General features: G+C 37.4%; 1 long non-coding RNA gene across 1 annotated transcript; it reads left to right on the forward strand.

Annotated features, from left to right (window-relative positions):
* The first annotated feature begins 3,246 nt into the window (after nt 1–3,246).
* Nucleotides 3,247–12,672, forward strand: LOC117305775. Its single transcript, XR_004520728.1, has 8 exons — nt 3,247–3,381; nt 4,861–4,948; nt 5,833–5,933; nt 7,484–7,596; nt 9,072–9,198; nt 9,876–9,977; nt 11,262–11,437; nt 12,172–12,672. It is a non-coding gene; the product is annotated as an uncharacterized LOC117305775 (long non-coding RNA).
* The last annotated feature ends 3,283 nt before the right edge of the window (nt 12,673–15,955 follow it).

Consider the following 15,955-nt stretch of genomic DNA (forward strand, 5'->3'; position numbering starts at 1 on the left):
ATATTAAACCTCCATTCCTATTGCCTCTACATATTAAACCTCCATTCCTCATTGCCCCTCCATACCCCCCCCCCCCCAAATTGCCGGCCCCATTATACCTCATTGCCCCTCCATACCCCCATGATTGCCTCTCCACCCCTCATTCCCCCTTCATCACACTGTCCCTCCATCCCTCATACCTATTGCCCATCCCTATATACCAGTCCATCCCACATTGCCTATCCATACCTCCATTCCCCATTGCCCATCCATACCTCCATTCCCCATTGCCCATCCATACCTCCATTCCCCATTGCCCATCCACACCTCCATCCCACATTGCCTATCCATCCCTCATACCTATTGCCCATCCCTATATACCAGTCCATCCCACATTGCCTATCCATCCCTCATACCTATTGCCCATCCCTATATACCAGTCCATCCCACATTGCCTATCCATACCTCCATTCCCCATTGCCTCTCCACACATCCAGCCCCTCCATATCGCTATCCCACCCATTGCCCTATCAAACCTCATTGCCCCTCCATATACCACCATTCCTCATTGACCCTTATACATCCATTCATCCTTGCCCTTTCATTGTGTTGCAAAGTAAATGCTTGGTTATTATCGGTTTACATATGCTGTCAATCAGTCATAATTATAAACCCCTGTTTGATTGAAATCATCAACAGAAACTGGCTCCGATTAATGGCTAACTTGAATTTTAAAAAATACCAGCCTAATGAAAAGATGATTAATACATCAACTTGATCTCTCCAATTAAGATTATTGGCGTTGGTTGCCTGACATGGTTGTGATAACAAACCCTTCATATTGTGGGGAATGGCTTATGGGCATCGTTGATGCTATTTATCATTCTTAAGATTGCAGTACAACAAGCAAGATACACGTACAATTTCTGTCAATAGGTGCACACGGTTTTACTTGAGACGCCTGATTGAGACTTTGAAGCAAAACGTGCGGTTCCAATGATCGGATCTACCACCTGTGTACAACTTCTAATGCAACTTCTAAGTTGCATACTACTTTAAAGAGCGTAATCATCCTGAATTTCAAAATTGATTCTCCAGTTTAAACTTTTTCCCGGCTGATGTTTGTCCGTGCTTGAGTTTTGCGCTCACCTCATTCCTCAGATAACTGGACTGCCATTTTGTTGTTGCTGATGAACTCATTGAGCTGACGATGAATACTACATTCACAGACTCTGTGGTTCTGTCCCCAGTCCTCATCGCACTCCGTACTTGTTTCATGGCCATCATTGCACTACTGATTATATCTGGGAATATTCTTTCAATTGCTGTGACACGCCGTGTAACAACCTTAGCTGACAGCACTAAAGTTTTGATGACGTCAATGGCTGTATATGACTTCATGATTGGAATCATTGCACTTGTGAATGTGATACCATCTGCGTTGGATAGATGGCCTTATGGTAACTTCGTCTGTGAGGTTACTGCAGCCTTAACCACAGTATGCTTCACCATGTCGATCCTCACTGTCATTTTTCTAAACATTGAACGGTATATCGCTATTACTAGGCCGTTTAAGTTCACAAAATGGTGTACGAAACGTCGTGTTATCATTATTGTAAGTGTAGCTGCATGTTGGACTCTGGGCGGGCCCATTGCATTTAATTTTATAATATTTAAGTTGGAAGCTAGTTATATTCGAAACAGTGTAACATGCTATTATGATACAGGTTCGAATGCTTTTCGTATAATGTACTTGTGTTTTGCTGACGTCATTCCCGTAGCGGTACTTGCGTTTCTTAACTATCGTATGATCAAAATCAGCCGTCGGCACGACGTGCGCGTTAATCAACATGAAAGAGCCGTTGGGGGAATCCATGACAAAATATTAAAGACATGCATTGCAGTCACTGTGTGTTATGCCGTCTGTTTTACGCCACTCAATTTTTTAGAAACTGTATCTGGTTTATTAGATAGCCCCAAACCTACATGGCTTGAATTCTTCTCGATACAATTGTTATTTTGTAACAGCTTGTTCAACGTTATAGTCTACTTTCTATTGAATAGCACATTTCGTCAAACGGCTAAGAAATTACTCGCAGAGAGATTTCCTTGTTGCAGAAGATCGATTGCACCGGTTGATATTCCTTTGTAGTTTTAGAGAACAACATCTTACGATTATGAAATCAAGTTAAATATATAGTGGCCATAGATGTTTTTTGTGATTGCATTTAGTGGCACTGAACTTATATAACAAAACAGTCAATAAAAGTCTTATGTGAAAAGTTCTGGGAGTACTTGCTGACGACAAAACAGCAACAAATTTCAACTGGTTGTTGCTGGTTATAAAAAAGTAACAGTTATATATACAAAAAATCATTGAAATTATCATTTATAGGTATAGATATAGATATAGGTTTTATATACGGAATTATTATGTTAATTATTGTTAGTTTTTAATAAAAACAGGTTCCCTTGTAATTTATGGCAAATAAAACAAACTAAATGTGTTGCCCTAATTCTCTTTCGTGTAATTCAAAAACTTCACTGATGTGAATTTCACTCATTAATGTCCATGCCCTACAAGGTGTCTCCGCCTATTTAAAATCTGGAATTATGAGATTATAAATAAAAAAGCAGGCCTAATGTAGGAACTTTACTGTTTTTTTTCTGATTACACGCAACACGCAGACAGTTTTTTGTACCTGGACGGAAATTCTTTTAAGAACATTAATGATAAACTCCATTAAACCAAAACGCTGAACAGGGGTTCGTATAAAAAAGTGCAAACAAAGTAATTTGTCAATTCGCCAGAAGCGCTCCCTTAAGAAAAAAATATTGTGCGCTCACCACTCGTGCCCCCCCCCCCACACCCCCGCCCTAAACAAAATTATGCACCCGGCCCCCTTAAAGTGGTGCCCCCTCGTACCCCCCCCCCCCCCACCCAGTGCACCGTGCACCCCTCGTCTAACACCTACATAATGCCCCCTAAAATTGTATCTTTCGTTTGAGGGGGGGTTTGAGGGGTGTCCGTAAATGGTTTTGTTCTCTTGGTTTTGTTAGGTTAATTAGGCTATTTTCCAAAGCATGGATTCGGCTTTGGATTCGGCTTCAGGCTCCGTTCTCTCGTCTGAGGCCCTGAGCAAAGCGCACGCATCAATCGTCAAAACAACCGCGGGCGGGCCGCGGGGCCAGGCTAGCCTGAGACAAATCTGGAGCCAAAGCCGTGGTTTCGAAAGGGCCCATACTTTTGGGTGGATGGACCATGTCACGTGAGTGCCGGCCGCGCGCGTGGTTTTAAAGACAAAATGGACGCTGTCAGTACACATCTAAAGTGGCTTCTACTCGAACAAAATACAAGTTTTTACTGCAGATCCAGGGACAGAAAGACCACAAACTACCACGGTGAGTTAAACATCGGGATTGTGATAATGATAATTCTTGTTTGAAAGGAATTACACACACACAGTTTTGAGAAATGTACGGTATTTTTGGCTCAGCAAGCGAAGCTGCAAACCCGAAACGCGTAGGACCAGTTAAAATAAAACTGTTTCGTTTAACATGATTTATTCCTCCATGGTTTAACCATGTTTAACGTTCCGTTGGGTTCCATTGCACCCTGGTTTCGATGGACAACCTTATCCTTGGCACTCCATTAACCATGCTAATTGCTCCAATATGAATTTAAGTTTGATGGAGACTTAATAAACTATAAAACCAACTCAAGATGCATCAAAATACAACAGACAGGAATTCGAGTCAACTCGTCCCCAACCAACTCGACCAACTCGTCCCAGGTTTGACTCCTTTGTTGCATACTAACTGAAGGTTTAGGTCCCCTGCCATTGCATGCAAATGTTTTGTTTTTATTTATTTATTTGTTTACTTTATGTAAGAAGTTTAGCTTTACTCACACATTCCTCATCAAAAAATACATCATGGGACGGATAACTTTCCGTATCATGGCGCCACCACTTTTTCACTCTTTTTTACAAAAAGGGATATCTCATTGAGGTAAATTAGATACTATATTATTTCATATCGAATGAAAAAGTGGTGGCGCCATACGGAAACTTTTCCTAGTCCTGAACTAGGAAAAGTTTCCGTATGGCGCCACCACTTTTTCATTCGATATAAAATAATATAGGAACTTATTTACCTGATTGATATATCCCTTTTTGTAAAAATGAGTGAAAAAGTGGTGGCGCCATACGGAAAGTTATCCCTGAACTATCAGCCTAGTTGGTTGAGAAATGTGAATTTTATCCTTAGATGTCATTTATTTGTGGAAATAAAATGGAAATTGAGGGCCCTGTTACTACTAGACTAGTAGAGTGAATACTTAAATTTGTATATTAATTTATGCGTAACGACCATGATTGATTAAGTGAGCCCGACTATACTCCAACACGAGCTTACAGTCAATTGGTATGATGATAACAACACCAGTGCCTTCCTGTTTCAAAATTCAGTGTTTAATAGAAAAATACTTTGTTTAAATGAAGGTATTTTCTAAATGAAGAGAGCCTTTCTTACGGGTAAAAAGGGAATACTTTTATAATTAGGCCGATTTTATCAATCACTACCGGTTGGCTAAACATTGCGATGACTAGAGCAAGCTAGTCGATACGTTAGAACAATTTAAGAACTGACTCCGTGGTTAGTACAGTAAATTACGATCCCATAAGCTCAAGTAGCAGTCCCAGCTTATTTTCTATACCATCCGCCCTGGTAATATTAACAATTTATTTTCAGAACTGAGAAGTCTCCCAAACACCCGAACAATCTACTTCGCGGTAGATACACACATGGTGTTATCGCAAACCAAATTATATATGAAACACTAATGGTTGCAAATTTTACATACATTTACTTTTATTACAGTAAGGTTGACCATCATCAAAGAGATCTACCTGTCAACAAAGTTTGGCTGGCCTGTTGTAAATGAGCTGCATGCACTGTCCAGTAGAAGGTAAATTTACCAACATTTAAAAAATTATTTACATCCAGTCTAAAAGTGTACTCGCCAGTAGTTATGCAGAATAAATAGATTTATAGGGCGCACTGGCCTATATACGCAGCCCGGCATGCGTGCATGCGGCCTTTTTTTAAGTTGTCAAAATAGCATCGCATAGTGTGTGTTTATCAACACTCACATTGTGTATTTCACTTTCAACGCACTTACAAAGTTCATCTTACAAAATGGCGCGAGTGCCTCCTTGCGGTCCTGTCATGTTTGTGCACGCAGCATCACCAGTGTGCCCTCTAGTTCTATTACTCTATGGCAGAATATAAGTTATCACACAAGCCCGAGTGGAATACGGAAAAATATAGCGCTTCTGCGTCCCATATCCAACGAGGCTGAAGTATTTATCTTCAAGCAAACTTGGTGCGTGACACAGCACACAAGATGCAAGTAGTGATATCAGCCATGCAATATAGGTTTTTAACACCACTCCATTCTGCGAAACTGATTGGAGGATTAGCGCGTACTTGAAGATAATGTCAGTTGTTGCTTTGATTTGAACCAACGACCTCCGGTTTAACGTGCCTGCGCTCTACCAACTGAGCTATCTAGCCCTATTTTGTCAATATCTTTGTTCGGGGGGTGCCTGTCAGACGCCATTCAACCACAAACTGCCGTGTAGCCAGGGATCACACCCAGGTATCACACCCAGGTAACGATACAACCTGGGAAGCGGCAGACAGGAGATCACCTTAAGGGGATGCGACTTTTTATATCAGATATCAAATAATAAACCACAAGGGAAACTGACTGGGTACATTTTTAAATGTTTTTGGGTTGAACAAAGATAAATTTTGTTAAACATTTTGTATGATTTGTTCGTAATGCAGAAAGGCTTGCCACCACCATAGAAATCTACGCAACAACAAGTAGGTCTAGGGGCTTGAGACTGGACTATGATAAAGGAGCTGCATGATCTCCCTAGTAAAATGTAAATGTTTGTGAAGATATTTGATATTATAACACACCTCTTGCTTGTTCTGTATTTTGGTTGGCCGAAACATGGCCACGTGGGTTGAACTATTATAGTCTGGTAATAGTGCCAGATTTCTGCTTTTATTTCACATTTAGGACCGAAGTGTGTTATAAAACACATATTGACTAGCAACGAGGTAACTAGTGTCATCTATTCACCCTCAGGTCGGTGAGTGACCAGAAGAGGGGCCTTATTCCCTCGGCCTTCTCAAAGTCCCTTGGGGGAATAGACGTACACTAGTTACCTCATTGCTAGTCAATATTTGTGTTATAGTAATGTGCAGAATGTCTGTACAGTGACAAAGTGCCTTGATGCTGGCCCTTTGCCTTAAAGTTACATGGAAGTGGTATTTTGTCAAAATAAAGCTTTTGTCACTTATATATGTGTTTTGATGAGTAGAATATGAATAAACTGTTAACTATTTTAGTTTCCATTTTATTAACAAATTTAAAAGTAGGCCCGACCCGAGAGGGTGCTGTTTGTGATGTCAATCAAGGCGCGATATTTGAAGCACGACGGCTCGAAGTGTTTGCTGCACAGCGCTGGAAAAGACGTCGTACCGGACCTCTTTGCAAACTGACCCCATTTTTAGTTGTTTTGCTGCCTCCAGCAGCAATACACCAGCAGCAATACACCTGGTCGACATTGCCGAAAAATGCAAGAAATAAACCTTATTTTCGAAACGTACAAACTCATGACTAGGACGTGCATGTACCTACTCGTATGTGTGTAATAATCAACGAATCTCAACCCCAAAATAAGCCTTAAAGGAACACGTTGCCTTGGATCAGTCGGGTTGGCCTTTGAAAAGCGTTTGTAACCGTTTATGTTATGAAATGCATATGGTTAGAAAGATGTTTAAAAAGTAGAATACAGTGATCCACACACATTTGCCTCAAAATTGAGTGGTTTTTCTTTTATTTTGCGAACTAACACGGTCTGCCATTCAAAATTTTGACTCCCATAAATGGCCGACCGTGTTTGTCGATGAGGTAAAAGGAAGACCGAGCAGTTTTGAGTGATACTTGTGTGGATCATTATATTCTACTTTTAAAATATCTTTCTAATCACATGCATTCTATAACAAACGATTACATACGCTTTTCAAAGACCAACCCGACCGATCCAAGGCAACGTGTTCCTTTAATGGGCAAGCAAAAAGATAACCATTTCTTGTATTATAATTACTTGATTAAGACCATAAGATTTAGAGCAAGTGTTTTTATAGCGCCCTCTTATGGTGGTAGGGTTAATAATAATAATAATAATAACCCGTTTTTATATCGCGCTTTTCACACCCGGAGGGCGTCCCAAAGCGCTTCACATTATTACCCCTGGTCACTGGGCCTTAAATCACTCCTTAAACCATCTCAACTCCCTGGTGGGGAGTATACAGCCTTGTGCAACATTAATATGTGCTACTCGGCTAAATTATTGCATTCTTGTTGAAATTGAAGGAAAACAACAACATACCACTTTTACAACATTATTTTGTTTGTATTTAGGCTGGCTACAGACAGGCCATTGTCATATGAAGTCCACCTCTTCAGAAGTAGATGCCTGATGCGATTGCAGCACATACCTGTACAAGATTCAACAATGTCTTCTCCATGAACAGGTAAATTTATGACACGCCATTAATTTGAGATGTGGTTTTTAAGGGAAGGTACACGTTTGGTAGTTACTCAAAACAAATGTTAACTTAATAACTGACTTGGTATTGAGCATTGGAGAGCTGTTGATAGTATAAAACATTGTGGGAAACGACTCCCTCTGAAGTAACGTAGTTTTTGAGAAAGAGTTAATTTCTCACTAAAATAATAAAAGATCGACTTCTTGCTAGAAGTCTTTTATTCCTATCTGAAAGCACACAAATTCGTCCAACAAGGGTGTTTTTTCTGTTATCATTTTCTCGCAACTTCGATGACCGATTGAGCCCAAACACTCACAGGTTTGTTATTTAATGCATATGATGGGAAACACCAAGTGAGAAGACTGGTCTTTGACAATTACCAAACGTGTACCTTCCCTTTAATTCTCTGAATGTCCTGGCGGAATTTTTATATAATTTTTTTTGTTGTTGTTGAGATTATCGTTTCAAGTCACGATCAAACCATGCCTTTCACCAAGATAAAAAGACAACAAATCCTTCTCAAGAAATGCACCAATTCTTTTTTTCTCTTTCAAGAAAATGTGGATTTTATTCACCCTGAATTTGCCATTCCAAATACAATGGTGGCTGCCTATCAATCTCTTTTGCGCTTGTGTACATTTTATGGAATGCGCAGAATATAAATGAACAAATTATCGTGTCATCATGTCAAGCAAAATAATGGAAGGTCTAGAAATAGTGCAATTGCTACAAAATAGAGATTATGAGCATGAGATCCAGTACCCTTTTCCCCTCTTTGTTATGGGGTAAACAAAGCGTTAAGATGCTGTTTCAATGTCCGCATTCGCGCAATATCAGGAATGTTGGTTTTTACCCTCACAGTGACATGCAATAAGTTTTGTGCACTGTGTCCTTTCCAAGTCCTACCAATTTATTTTGTTTAATCTCTGAGTTGCCTGACTGTTCACTGCTTATCTTATCATATCACACAATGTAATGAGGTTGAGACAGTGTATGGTTAAAAGTGTGACAAGTAGGTAAATGACAGGAAAAAAGCTAATCTCAAACAACCCTTGCATTTCATAACTAGTTAAATGTTTGAAGAAATATTAACTTAAAAACTGACTTGGTAACGAGCATTGGAGAGCTGTTGATAGTATAAAACAATGTGGGAACGACTCCCTCTGAAGTAACATAGTTTTTGAGAAAGAGGTAATTTCTCACTAAAATAATAAAAGACTTCTAGCTAGAAGTCTTTTATTCCTATATGAAAGCAAACAAATTTGGCCAACAAGGGTGTTTTTTCTTTCATCATTTTCTCGCAACTTCGATGACCAATTGAGCCCAAATTTTCACAGGCTTGTTATTTTATGCTTATGGGATACACCAAGTGAGAACACTGGTCTTTGACAATTACCAAATGTGTTCAGTACCTTTAAAGCAGCTGAAGCATTATTGTGTTCTCTGTTTATATGATACAGTGAGGACGTCATCTCCACAATGATCTTCCCATCAACCAAGTAGATGTCATGAGACCTGCAGTTGATGAGCTTCATAACAATGTACAATGAGTCTGATATAAATGAACAGCTCTCTCCTTGATAAAAGGTAAGGGAAACTACTGAGTCTTGAACATTAGAACAGCTTTTAGTTCATAAATCTATCATAGTTTCCTTCAAACTTTCCATTTTTTCCTCTATTGTACCTTCTACTGGCCAACAAACTGTACAATTGAATGAGCTGTTTTTAGGGGGAGGGGGCAAGTGACACTGTTTTGGGGAGAATCAAATGTCAAATTTCCCTTGCATTAAAATTTAATAAATAATTATACAAAGTAGAACATAAATGATAGTGTGTAGACTATTTTGTCTACCGAATGTTGCTATAACTAAAAAAATAAGCAAAATTTGATATAAAATTTTGACCGTTTGCTTATGTGGAAGTTTGTCAACTTTTTGCAGCTGTTTGTGGTTGCTTTTGGCATTTTGGTACAAGCTGTTTCTGGCTGCTATTGTCTCTAAGTAATTCAAATACTTTAAAGCCTATGACAGTATTTTAGTAAACAGAGATTCACCCCAAAAATACCCCCAGTCGATAGTGCGAAGAAATAGAAAACATGGGTCATTTTTGGTTAATATGCTTGAATTGCTAAAATCATACTTGTAAAATAATACTTGTATACTTGTAGGGCGCCCTCTTATGGTCAAAACATTATCAAAGTGTTGCTGCAGATGATGAAAAACAACAACACACCTCTTTTACATAATATCGTTTATTTTGTTTAGCTACAGACAGATGCCATTTGTCAGATGGAGTCTACCTCTTCAAAAGTAGATACATGATGCACATGCAGCCAAGTGTCACAACAATGTCTTCCCCATCAACAGGTAAGAACCAGTTTCAACAGCATTATCGTTTGGCATAGACTTGCTTGCGCAGCCGCCTCGTCCTCAAATTGTAATGGGGGCGCGCCCTTAGAGTGGCTGCCCTTACCTGTTCTCTTTCAATCGCTGCTCTTATCAGCTCTCCTACGCTTCTTTCACTCCACTTTGTTTAAAGCCATTATACACTTTCGGTACAGAAACAAAATAAAAATTCACAGATTTACAAATAATTTACAGGGTTTACAGAAGGTAATGGTTAAAGACTTCTCTTGAAATATTATCCCATGAAATGCTTTACTTTTTGAGAAAACATTAAAACAATATCAATTCTAGATATCGAGAATTACGGATTTTTTTAAACACATGTCATGACACGGCGAAACGTGCGGAAACAAGGGTGGGTTTTCCCGTTATTTTCTCCCGACTCTGATGACCGATTGAGCCTAAATTTTTACAGGTTTGTTATTTTATATACAAGTTGTGATACACGAAGTGTGGGCCTAGGACAATACTGTTTACCGACGGTGTTCAATGGCTTTAAACATGTCGGTTTAATAACTAACAATAACTAGACTTTTAACAATCTTTGCTAGACAAAAACCACAGACAAAAAGGTTTTATAAACATACATGCCAAAGAATCAGGGATTTCATCATCAACAGTTAAATTAAATTATATGAACTAACATTAATTTCAGATTGTGGACAGTTCAAAGCTAGGTTTTCCTCCCCATAATGTTGTTGACACTTGATAGATTTTGGACAGTTCAAAGCTAGGTTTTTCCTCCCCATAATTTTGTTGACACTTGATAGATTTTGGACAGTTCAAAGCTAGGTTTTTCCTCCCAATTATTTTTGTTGACACTTGATAGATTTTGGACAGTTCAAAGCTAGGTTTTCCTCCCCATAACTTTGTTGAAACTTGATAGATTTTGGACAGTTCAAAGCTAGATTTTTCCTCCCCATAATTTTGTTGACACTTGATAGATTTTGGACAGTTCAAAGCTAGGTTTTCCTCCCCATAATTTTGTTGACACTTGATAGATTTTGGACAGTTCAAAGCTAGGTTTTCCTCCCCATAATTTTGTTGACACTTGATTCATGAAACTCTGATCAAAACAATTTCATGATTTTCATTTTAAATTTTACCAAACCATTTCGATTGAGTTTTACTTAAATACATATTCAAGTTGACCTAAAAATGTTGAAGTTGACCGTTGTACTTCATTACTTGCTTTTATTTCAAAGCTAAATAAAGCTTTATTGTATTTTCTGTTTGCATTGATAGCGGGGGCAGTCATCAGACAGCGAGGGCAGTCATCAGACAGCGAGGGCAGTCATCAGACAGCGAGTGCAGTCATCTCAACAGCGAGGGCAGTCATCTCAACAGAGATCTACTTATCAACCAAGTAGATGTCTGAGACCTGCAGTTGATGAGCTTCCTAACATTTTACATTGAATCAGGTAAATGAACTGCTCTCCCCTTCCTTTACATAAGGTTGCAGAAATTATTTGCCACATTACGAAAGCTGATGGATCAATCATGAATCTATCCCAGTTTTGTGTTCATTTATTTGTTCACTACTTTGTCGTGGTAGTTCATGCAATAGACTGACCATTAGGCTCTGCCCTCGGTGCACATAATGTATGAGCAAGAACAAGTGAGCCTCTCCAATGCCTCTCCATTGCCATTCAAGCCAAGCATACACGCACGCATGTCGGACTTTATATTGTCGTACTTTTAGTTGCGCATTGGGTTGTGATTGGTCAATACGTAATGGGGCGTAGCTTTGGATCAGTCTATTGGCAGTAGAGTAGCTAGACTTATAAAGTATGGTGTAAAGAGTTGGTTGGGAATTCCACTGTATCATTCGAGCCAAACAAATCTATTCAAAACTGTGAATGATGTTCTTAATATATCTTTAAAAAAATAAATAATAACAATTTTTTTTTGGGGGGGGGATTTGGGAAGCAAATAATTTCAAATTTCTTTCTGAGAAAAAAATTCTGATACATTTAAACAAACAAATGTTCACATACCACAACATAAGGGTTGTTGTTTCAAATGCTTACATCTCATTGTTCGATCTCGATCGTCTTCATTTTTTTGTTGAGTCCATGAAAAACTAAAATTACAATTTTAAAGTCACATTCTTATTATACCTTAATAATAAACATTTGTTTGTCTTAATATGTAGATGGTGTCTACCTGTCACACATTTCCGAGACCTGCAACTGCGTATAGTCATCCCACTGTCAACATATCACCAGTTAAGATGTGTGAGGGTTACGCAAGAGGAAGGTAAAATACCTGTGGTTGTTTTACACTAACATCAAAGGGTGGTCTGTTTTTGCAGCACTCATACCAACAGAATATCTCGTCACATGCCACAACATTTTTGGGGATGAAATGCTGGCACCAGCCTAACCCGAAATGAGAGGTCTGTCCCTACAGATTGATTACAGATTTAAAAGATAGGAAACATGTTTTTGATTAACAAAACCCCTGTAACTGTACAAAATTACAATTTTAAATAATTAAAAAGGTTTTTAGTACAAACCATTGATATTTCTTCTCAAGTTAAACCATAAACTAGGAATGAAATTATTTCGCATCGAATGATGATAAGTAAAAGATCTGGAATGTGCTGAACACCATGCCTGACCTAAAACAAATTTTAAAAATTTAGTTAAAGGAACATTACAGAATTGGTTTGCTATCAAAAAGGTTGCTGGCAGTGTAAGCACTTTATGTAATCCACCATATACATACACTGACAAACCTGTAGAAGTTTGAGATCGATCGGCCGACTGGGTCACGAGAGAACAGTGAAAAACCGATTACAAATTTTGCATAGCATCGATGCCAAAACAAAAATGAATAAAACGCTCCCTGAGCGATAAACTCTAAACGCGAAATTATATTATTTATTTCTCATCAAATATGACATTTCAGGCAGAAATATTGCAAGGGATGTTTTCTACTATCATCATCATTATATCGTGCAAGTTTTATGTAAATCTGTGACCTACACGATTTTTGTTCTTACCAATTCTGTAACGTTCCTTTAAGGCAAATCAGATCCAATTTATGTAAGGTACACTTTGGCAAAACTGAAAATTTAAATGATGTATAAATGGAGTCATCATTAATGGATCACCATATTTTGATGACAAGGGCAAGCAAATTAAACGCCCCTAGTTAGGGTTAGTTCATTTAGTAATTATAAATAATAATAACAAATATAATAATAGTGGAAATTTATAATGTGCCATGTCTGTCTACAAGACACTCCTGGTGCAGGAGAGATGAAGAAGCAAGATTGCAATGAGTTACATAGTAAAGCATAAATAGAAGTTTTTGACTTACTTTTTTGTGTCCTGTTACATCTTAGGACACCTCAATGTGTCCATTTCACAGCATAAAATGAAGCTGATATCCTAAAAATTAGAGAGTGTAGCAAATAACTCTCATTACAATCTTGACAGCTTCAGAGTTTGAGAGAAAAAGTAATATTATTGAAACCTCAAAGTATATATATATGAAGGAATCCTAAATGAGCAACAAGCTTGTTGATTTCATTTGTAAGTAGACATGTTAATTATTTAATGTTAGAGGCAGATGTAATCTAACATTCAAGTAAATATTCTTGTAAAAAGTAAGTGCACCATTTGCAAGCAAGCACACAATGTGTGTGTTTTGAACTCACAAAGTTGTAGAAAAATGTACTGTGTCTCGGGGTGGAATACTTCTCGAAAGAGTGGCTTTAAGATTTCAGAAAGATAGTGGGTCTGGTATAGACTTTTGTTACCAGGAGGAAAAAACCTTATCTTAAAATTAGATTTCTTGCAAGGTACACTTATTTTACTCTACAACTTAAAGCTTCACAAAATTTTATAGTAAACTCATAACTCACAAATTATAAGTAGCCATATTCTTTGCATTTAATGTAGTAGACTTAAAGGCACTGGAAATCTATGGTAATTACTCATTATAATTGTTAGCATAAAAACTTACTTGGTAATGAGCATGGGAGAGCTGTTGATAGTATACAGTGTTTTGAGAAACGGCTCCCTCTGAAGTAACATAGTTTTTGAGAAAGAGGTAATTTCTCACTCAAATATTACACACAGTGTACAGTGCCTTTAATAGGTATTATTTGCATAGTGGACAAAGATCTTAAAAGCAAATAATTATTTCAAATAAATGAAAAGCTAGACATCTAAAAAAAAATTTCCTTCACAAGTTTTGTCTGATTTGCGATAGGCTGACGAAAACCCTAATCTCTGAGTCAATAAGTATCTTTGATATTTTCTTGATATTAATACAGATAAGTTTCAAGATGTGCTACATTGCAGATCTAACTTAGTTGACCAAATAAAAACCATGATTTAAAACCAAAACTGAATACCAGACATTGTAGTTTCTTGACAGGAATACCTGATTTGATGAACGAACTGTTGCACCATAATCAATAAGAGACTTTCCAACACTAGGTGGCAGCAGACATACCGGGTAAATTTCCATTGTTTACGTAGTTCTGAACATGCGCATAATTCTGAGAACAATGGATTTACCCGGTAAGTCTGCTGCCCTCTATCGTCCCAGAAAGTCTCCCATTGGGCAAGAAAACATTCCTCATAATAGTAAAAAGTGTTACTTGCAAACAATCTGTTGCAAAAGCTTTTACTGTGATATCTGGTATTTGGATTTTAAAATGTGCCCAATTTCATAGAGCTAAAGCACAAAAAGTAGCTACATTGTAAGCACAACAAAATTATGCTTACCATAATATGGTTACCAGCCTTACTACCATGCTATGTAAACAATTTGTGATTGGTATGGTATCCTGCTCATTTCTGCTCAGCAGAAAACTGCTCAGCAAAATTTTCAGGTAAAGCAGCTCTATGAAATTAGGCCCAGGGTAGAAATTTGAACTATGTAATAATAATAATAATAATAATAATAATAATATCAATGTCTTATATAGTCTTTATTCATACCAAACAAGCTACTCAAGGCGATGAGTGTACACAAACTTACAGAAAGATAGGTTATTGAAGTGATGAATTCTGAGAACGCATAAAATATCTCTCTGCAAAAGATTCAAAGTTTCTGAAAAAAAGTAAATTAAAACTATTGTCTTATGCTGATAATGTTAAGATTACTTGTTTACATTATAATATACTATTTGAAGTTTGAGTTGTCAAATAAAATGATTCTATAAATGAAACATGAAATCTCTCTCATTTCCTTACTTTAATGTACTATTGTTTTACATATAATGTGTTGTAGATTATAAGTATTACAAGTAAGACATATAACCCTGTCCCTAACCTTAACCAACCAGTCATACCTTCAATACAAATAAGTAAAGACAATTAAATCTATATTATGAAATGTGCCACACCTTTAAGACAAACCAAGGGCCCTACCTTTAAATTATATCTAATTTATTAAATGTACCACACCTTTAAAACAAACAACCGGACCCTACCTTTAAATTATATCTACATTGTGAAATGTCCCACACTTTTAAGACAAACAAGGGGGCCCTACCTTTAAATTTTATCTTAGAATAAAACCACTTTAAAACAAAATATCTGAGTCCATCTCGACTACATAAATACTTTGACTAAAAAGTACCATACCACACCTTTAATACGAAAAACACCTACGGTTAAATTACATCTAAGGAATAACCACTTTAATAGAAAAAGTTCTACCCCATTAAATACTCTTTACTAAAAAGCACCATACCACACCTTTAATACGAAAAACCCGTACTGTTAAATTACACCTTAGAATAACCACTTTAATAGAAAAAACACCCCATTAAAAACTTTAAGTAAAAAGAACCATACCACACCTTTAATACGAAAACCCCCTATTGTCAAATTACATCTAAGAATAACCACTTTAATAGAAAAAGTTCCAACCCATTAAATACTTTTTTTTTAAACGTACCATACCACACCTTC

This window comes from Asterias rubens, unplaced genomic scaffold, assembly GCF_902459465.1.
Source record: "Asterias rubens unplaced genomic scaffold, eAstRub1.3, whole genome shotgun sequence".
Taxonomy (NCBI): Eukaryota; Metazoa; Echinodermata; class Asteroidea; order Forcipulatida; family Asteriidae; genus Asterias; species Asterias rubens.